Source organism: Limulus polyphemus, unplaced genomic scaffold, assembly GCF_000517525.1.
Source record: "Limulus polyphemus unplaced genomic scaffold, Limulus_polyphemus-2.1.2 Scaffold2849, whole genome shotgun sequence".
Classification (NCBI taxonomy): domain Eukaryota; kingdom Metazoa; phylum Arthropoda; class Merostomata; order Xiphosura; family Limulidae; genus Limulus; species Limulus polyphemus.
Window position 1 is genome coordinate 148,965 of NW_013668459.1, and position 8,827 is coordinate 157,791.

Here is an 8,827-nt window from a genome sequence, read left to right on the forward strand (position 1 = left end):
ATATATATATATATAAGATGCAATATGGCGTCATGTATTAAATAATGATGAAGTTATAATATAATTGTGTAGTTGAAATAATCCTTAGGAAAAGCTCTGAAATAAGCTTTAATGTGGATGCTATCTAGTTAGTTTTATTTTCCGCCAATACTAAGTACGTGTACAATTTGCTTGAGTTTCCGACCAATCGAGACAGTGTAAGAAACATCAAGTGAAGCAACAACACGCACGTGCTTCTAGCAAAACAGGAAGTAATTTAGAAAACTGGAAACTCGCGCTTGTTAGCACGTGGATTTTGGGCCGTCAACACAGAGCGAGAAACGAGATAGGATGACTTTAGTTGCTGTCGAGTTCGTATTATTTTGGCGCTAAAAACTCATAAATTTGTAGAAATCCAGACGGACGTTACGTGTTTCTTGGCAGCAGAATGCTTACTGTTCGAGGTAAGTTTTATATGTCTGAACGTGTCTTTAATATTTCCATATTTTGTAATTCCAAAACCAAGGAGCGCTGTTAATAGTCTGTGATACCCCGGTAAGGACAAATGTAGGAATAAATAGATTAAACAGAAAATCACTCGTGCAGACAAATGTTCACCCCGTGCTCAGACCAGTGTACCGTATTGTTGTTCATTCATCCGTAAAACTGAAGTTGGATCTGGTTAAGGTCACTCTCCAAATGTGCACACGTCTCGCATCTGTGAGTCTAACCCCCCAGTGGCACAGTGGTTTGTCTACGGACTTACAACGCTAGAAACCTGGTTTCGATACCCGTAGTGGGCAGAGCACAGATAACCCAACGTGTTGCTTTGTGCTTAATTACAAACAGTCAGTTGAATCTGACTGTCATTAACACCAAATATAAAATACATCCATATTTCTATTTATCCAAACAGTTCTTTATACTAAAGTATGCCCCCCCCCCCCCCTCAGTGGATCAGCGGTAAATCGGGCTTCGATACCCGTGGTGGGGACAGCACAAATAGCCCATTGTGTAGCTTTGTGTTTCACTACAAACAATCAAATAATAAAGGACAGTATGTGTGTTTGTTTACATTAAAACACTAGGTAGAAACGCGAACTGTACAGAGAGCCCCCTGGTGGAATGAATATTGTTTCATATGCTTCAGTTAATTAACCGACCAAAACGTTGTTTCCCTCCTAATTAAATCAAAAGTTAACAACGCATTAGGGAGTATTAAAAAAAATGATCATTTGTACATGATTAAACTTATAAACGTCTACAAGATGTTGGTTTTCCAAAAAATTAAATATCAAGGTTACTTTGAGCCCATGAAATGAAATGTGTTAAAAAACACACAAAGGTTTTTGTTTTGTAACTGATGTATAAGCTTATAACGCTTTTTACCTAAAATATATTGGTTATCTGTCAAGCCCAAAACTACACACACAATAGCCTGTCTGTGCCAAACTCCTGTGCAAGTTTAACCTCATGGATATTTCGTGGCCTTCATAAGAGAAAGTCAAGCCATGGTAAACCAGCGAAAGGCGATAAATTAATAATTCGTCAGATATATCCTTAAGTCCATCAATAAACCATCACCATATATCGTATGATGTACAGAGATGACCTGCAAGGACCAATGAAAAAACACCCTAATTTAACCAGTAGGCACCAAAACTGAAAGGTCTACTTAGTTACATAATATTTGTCATTAAAAAATAGTCACTATAATTCTATCATTCAAGTATTAGGCACTTATACATTCAGTGACAAAATCTGTATGGAAAAAAAATGTCTTGAACGTTAAATATATCATTTATAGCACAAAATAAAATATAGCTAATGGATTTCACATTGTTACGTATAAAATGTTAAAATATAATGATTTAAAACTAAAACAAGTACAACTACTTATTCGAAGTTCAACTTGGGATTTCCTAGGCCTAAACCCAAATGGCGCATGTGAATTGTCGGATTCCATTTTACGCGGTATTTTTATTTATTTATTTTTTGTTCATTGCGTTTGTGAAAAGAAAAACAGGAACCTACTTCAAGTGTGAAATTATAAGTGTAAATTAAACATTAACGATTCTTAATGATATTAAAACTACGGACAGCAACAACGTAAAAAGTATGAAAACAATTGTAATATACAAGATATGTTTTTACACGGCTCGTTGTTAAGCGCTCTTTATTTTCATTATTTCTGAAATACTTCTTATTTGGATTAGAGAAGAGGGGGCTACTAATCATTTGGGTTTGATATCGTACAGAGAAAGAGAATTGGGATAATGAATCGCATCAATGGAGTAAAAGTGTGATAAGCTTATTTTTATGGTGATAAGAGCTTAGCCTCTTGGTTAGCAGTCAAGACGATGTAGAAAAAAAATACCAACAAAATCTCTAAGCATGTATTTATAAACGTGATGAATCTATGAACGCAGGGTACGAGTTCATATGTAATAAATAAAACATATAAACAAAGAATTGTTTACAGCATATATATATACATATGTATAATTTGTTTGAAGTTAAGCACAAAGCTACACAATGGGCTGTCTGTGCTCTGCCCACCACGGGTATTGAAACCTAGTTTCTAGCGTTGTAAGTTCGCAGACATGCCGCTGTGCCACTGGGGGGCATATGTATAGTTATATGTATTTTATGTTTACATAAAAAGACTTGTGCGACCAATTACAGTATTCACCGACTACTCCGCTGCGTCCAGGGTTACCAAAATGGGTTTTGTTCGGTCTTCCTTGAAAGTGTTACCATAGCAACTGTATAGACAGCACGTTTCAGGTACGCTGTACAATCATTCGTCGACCCTACAAAAGTTTCGCAAGTCGTTCACCCTCGACAAACCAGTACACCTGTCTTAGGCTGCACTTAAATATTCACTACCCATTTTATCACGGAAGGTGAAGTAAGAGTTCGAGTATAAAAGTCTAACACTTTTTGTATACAAATAAAGAAGGTGGCATTTTTAAGCCTTTTGTACTGAAACTAAAAGATAGAAAGTTAAAAAGAACTGGATGTATATAGCTGGACAGCTAGCCCTACGTTGTACGCCCTTGTAATAACGATAGTGACTTCCCACGATAACATTTAAAACTTTCTACGGTAAAAAAAAAAAAACTAGTCAGCGAAGTATTTCTCTTTCAAATTAGGCATGAAGATTTTGATTATAGGTTATCAGAGTTATTTGTCTTGGAAATAAATTATGCAATACTTAATTAAAAATTTAGAGTATGTATCAAAGTTATGGAATTTATGTTTTAATACAAAATACCAACCAAAATTATTTACTAACAGGTATTGATTAATAATAATAATAATATAAGTTGTAAAATAAATTGTAGAATAACATAAGCAAGCCTCTCTATATATTGTAGAGAACCTGTCTTATACGAAATATTAACATATTCTTTCTGGTTCCAGTAAATTATGGTACTTAACGCCTAAGTTGACAAAGAAAGTCCTTTAGGCTTAACATGGGTGATTAACGAGTGGTTGCGAATGTTATATAAGATATTCCTCATCTTTTTATTTTTACAGTTATTAAGCCTAAGTAAATTTATTTTCTAGTGTAGACATTATACGTCACAATATTATATTTCTTATTATATACAAATAGAATTTTAAACCTTACTTATAATAGTAATATGTTCAGCCTGGTTGCTAACTTAGTTATGACATTGAACGAATCATTTTCTGAACAGTGGTTTCAAATATATTGAAAACGGAATATGTTAAATAACACCACCGCATTTAGTATGATTGAAAAAATAGGCTTCTGTTAGATAGAGTGAAAGCCCTCAATACAAAATATTTTATGGAGTTATATCAATGTAGCTTATTCAGATGATATTTTTGTTGAAATTACCGTTTATTTATGATTGTGGTACATCTGTTCTTCTAAACGCCAGAAAGACATTTTCATAGATATTGACATAAAAAAGGTTCTATTAAGAGAGTTATTTTAATATTTGTTTATGTTAATAAATATTTAAAAAATTATATTTAGAGTTTTTCAAAGACGCTTTACTGTAATTGGAAATATAAATGTTATAATAAGACTAAGCCAAGTAACGATGGATAACTTGGCCAAAATTGGATACGATTGAGATAAAAAAGATCAATTAGGAAATAATATTCATCTGTAAGAAGCCGTGTGATAAAAATAGCCTCACGAAAAATGTTTCCAGTCTTAGAAATACTTTTACAAATAGGAATGAAGTAATTTATAGTATTTTGGCACTTGTGTATAAAGTCAAAATCATAAATAATATTCAACGTTAATCTGATACACAATTAAAAACATTTTATTTAGGCCTAAATATGGCCTTCAGGATGACGTTGTAACGTCGAAGCATGTAGAGTCGTCAACTTTTTGAAGGCCATAGATAGGCCTAAATAAATTTTGTTTAATTGTGAACCAGTTTAACGTTGAATATTATTTATGATTTTAGGAATGAAGTTATTAAGCTAAATCATAAACGGTTGTACATTTATAGCAATGGGAACTCTGAAATATTCGGCGAGAGAAAAAACGTTTTTTAGGAGATAGAATTAGTACACAACAATCTTTATCCAATACGTGTCACCCTGAATAACAAAAAAGCATACTCCCGAAAGCCTTGGTTTGTTGTTAAGCACAAAGCTACACAATAGGTTTTCTATGTTTTGTCCACGATACCGAAACCTGATTTTTTGTTATAAACCATCAGAATTACCGCTGACCCAGCAGGTGATCCTTATGTCAGCGCTCGTGTTAGTGACTTTCTTATTTAGTGATTAATTTTTAATTTCTTCTTTCAGAACGAATCTTTGACTAAATAATTCGTGAAATTTTGTCTCAGGCGACAAAATGTACTGAATACCAAAATGTTTTTGTAATGTTTTTAACATTTTTGATTTTCAATCTCACTTAATCCTCAATAGATATAATATTAAAATATATACCTAAACATTGTTGTCTGACTTAACTTCCAGTGGTATTCCGATAAGGTATTTCATTTTCTTTGTTTATAAAACAAAAATGGGGCCGTGCCTTGACGGAATGCATTGTGATTTGTTCAAACATAATAAATACAGTGGGTATTAGCTGAAAACTTTCAAAAGTAACACATTGGTGTTTATGTAGCAGTTTTTTTTACTGTTTTTATTTGTTTTCTTTTGCAACAGAATCAATGATAAAACGTATATTAGGTATTCAAATTCGAATGACGACAAAACTCTGTCGAAACGTTGTACATTTGCTGTTATGTTAAACTTATATTAAAGTTTTTCTTCATTACCCATTCAAGCAGTCTCCAGACATTGTTAGGTATATTAGAAATTATTTTTTATACGTATAAACATGCCGTAGGGTTTGTGCTGCCATCTGTGTCCTATAATTTGAAATAAACCAATACGACAACTAAGGTTCAATAAACTTCCCTACAGAGGGAGCTTTGTTCATGCGAATCACTCTTTTGTTTACCAGCGTACGTAGACCTTCCGTTATTTTTTGATAAAATGTCATATAACTTAAAGAAATTAGAATACACTGGTCATCAGTAAAAGAGGAATTATAGAATACATTCAAGTTCTACTACTCCAGTTCTGGCCACTTAGCGGTTTACTACTGGTGTAAACAACACTATTTTTTCTACTACTACTAGGCTTAACATATCTACGACGCGAAGAATAGAACAGCGCAGAGCAGGTAAATCGATACTCTGAATGTTTTGTTGTGTAAATAATAATACTGTTATGTTAGTGTGTAGGCTACAGTACATGTACGTTATACATATTTACCGTATTGGTTAAGTGGCGATATGGAGGTATAGTTTAATCAGATAAGAATAATAGTAATACTTTTTAAAAAAATTATGAATAATTATATTACCATTAGTTTCTTTCTGTACTGTCTTACAGTACAGACTGATTATTTGTCTTCATAAACGAATATAATAATATAGATCTTATGGGCAGTATACGTTGAAATATTGACCACTATGATTTAAATGTTTTCCAGTAGTAATGAATACTATTTTAAAATATACACAACGTAATAATGAGTGTACAAAATTTGTAATTGTTTTTATTCTAATGTCTTTCATTTACAGCGAAGCCACTGCATTTGGCAGGCTAATTATGTAAATTTATAAGTGATTAACACGAATTTAAGTTTTGGTTTTAAGGCAGTTAAACAGATATGTATAGATATTGTGAAAATAGTTTACTAAATTTCTATTAATTATAATTTACCATTCCAACTTAATATTTTTAGTTGTTGTTAAATGGTATATATATATATTAGATGATGATGTTGCCTTCTTAAGTTTGATTTGGAATTGTTAACTTTGTTAGTTTACGAGTTACAGATTTTTTTGTATGTCATGATTCATTAGCATATTCATTGTAGTTGATTGTTTGCACTCATCTGTTAGTATTGTTGATTTTCTGTAGTTGATTGTTTGCACTCATCTGTTAGTGTTGTTGATTTTCTGTAGTTGATTGTTTGCACTCATCTGTTAGTATTGTTGATTTTCTGTAGTTGATTGTTTGCACTCATCTGTTAGTGTTGTTGATTTTCTGTAGTTGATTGTTTACACTCATCTGTTAGTATTGTTGATTTTCTGTAAAAGTTTTGCTTTCATTTGTTTTGTTTTTTTACATGTGTAATCCAGTAAATGCAAGTTTGTTTTCCTAGCAAGTGTTTGAATAGTGGATACAACTAAATATTCTCAGTGTCTGGATGTTGGCTTCCGTTTATCCAGGGATTTTCAGTAATCAGAGTGTAGTTTTAGGTCTGTCTAAATCATTGCTGTCAGGAGCAAAAAGTGGACAACACTGAGATTAACAGTTGGGGTTCTACTGAACTTGCACTAAGCAGCTAAGTTAACAGGGAGTTTTTCCCCATCCTTTTTATTTTTTCTGTGTAGTTGGCTTCTCTATGTTTCATGGCAAATGATTAGGAATGGTAAGATGGAAGACGGGCCATAAAGTCTGAATATGGGTCTCTAAAGTTTACAACTATTACCTAATTTCATAAGTTAGGCATCAGGTATTTCTACCTACTTTCCAGAAAGTTGATTTGCTTCATTGATAGCAAAGTGTTGTGATTTATATAGTATTTTATGCTTGATATAAAAAAATAAATGGCTATTTATGGGTTATCGAGTCCCTTCGTGATCCGAGTTAGTTGTTTGTGGAAAGGCTTGATGGCTGAGCACTACTTCCTTGTCGTGGAGCTTGAACCCATCTGAATCAGAGCAGCAGAGAACTAATTATAACTAGGTCATTAGCAGAATGTGATAATTGAGTTAATTGCCCAGCTCTGGTACTGATAAAGATATCGGAGGAAATTCGGTATCTAACGCTGAATTCCCAGTTAAGAAATACCTGGTATTTAAACAGAGATGGACTGTCCATAATAGTGATCAGTGGAATGACCAGGCCGGTCAGACAGTTTTATAAATTGAAAATAAAATTACTAGTTATTTAAATATAAAGTTCTGATTTTTAAGCTCTATACAATTGTTACTTAATTTTTTATTAAGTCTTGAACCCTACCATCCCTCAAGGGCTAGATCCAGTCTGTATTTATTACAATTTTATCAATACTTGTATACTTGTTTTCATAAATTCTTGCCCTAGACAACAAGAGTTATTATATACTTCACATATCCATGAAGTTATTCAGGTTATGTTTAGCTTCCTATATATAAAAAAATGTTTTTAACATTTCCTTAAATTGTAAATTGATTTATGAAAGCCAGATGCTTATGTAGCTAACTAGAGAGCTTTCTCCACAGCAATGCATCTTATTCTAAAAAATAGGAATGTTATTTTTCCTACTAGTATACAAGAGAGAGGTTTAACTGTATGAAACTGATCATCCTTTACATGCATTGTTTTTATTTTACGTATTTGTCTCTTTAATTGCTATTTTAACATATGTGATTTTTTTTAGCAAAACTTCAAGTAAAGTTTTTGGATGTGTTTTTTTTTTGTTACACATGAGGTTTAAATAAACACTTCAGTCATTTTAAGATGCTGCAGTTCATATAGTTTTTTCTCCAATTTGTTCTGTACACTGAACAGTGGGACCAGGAAATACATAGTTTTCTAGTTCCTGTGATTTGTATTGTTTTAAAATTAATAAGTAATTTTTTCCTTACTTACACGACTTTTTGTTTTATCATGTAAACAACAGTGTATTAGAACACATGACTTTTTCTTTTATCATGTAAACAACAGTGTATTAGAACACACGACTTTTTGTTTTATCATGTAAAAACAGTGTAATAGAATACATGACTTTTTGTTTTATCATGTAAAAACAGTGTAATAGAACACATGACTTTTTGTTTTATCATGTAAAAAACAGTGTAATAGAACACATGACTTTTTGTTTTATCATGTAAAAACAGTGTAATAGAACACATGACTTTTTGTTTTATCATGTAAAAAACAGTGTAATAGAACACATGACTTTTTGTTTTATCATGTAAAAACAGTGTAATAGAACACACGACTTTTTGTTTTATCATGTAAACAACAGTGTAATAGAACACACAATATATATATAGTAATATTTTAAATCCACGTACTCATGTTGTTAGGAAGGGGTTAAACTACCAATCTTTGGGCTTCCCAGAAGAACTAGTAATATTTCAAATCCAGGTACTCATGTTGTTAGGCAGGGGTTAAACTACCTATTATTGGGCTTCCCAGAAGAACTAGTAATATTTCAAATCCAGGTACTCATGTTGTTTGGCAGGGGTTAAACTACCAATCTTTGGGCTTTCCAGAAGAACTAGTAATATTTCAAATCCAAGTACTCATGTTGTTAGGCAGGGGTTAAACTACC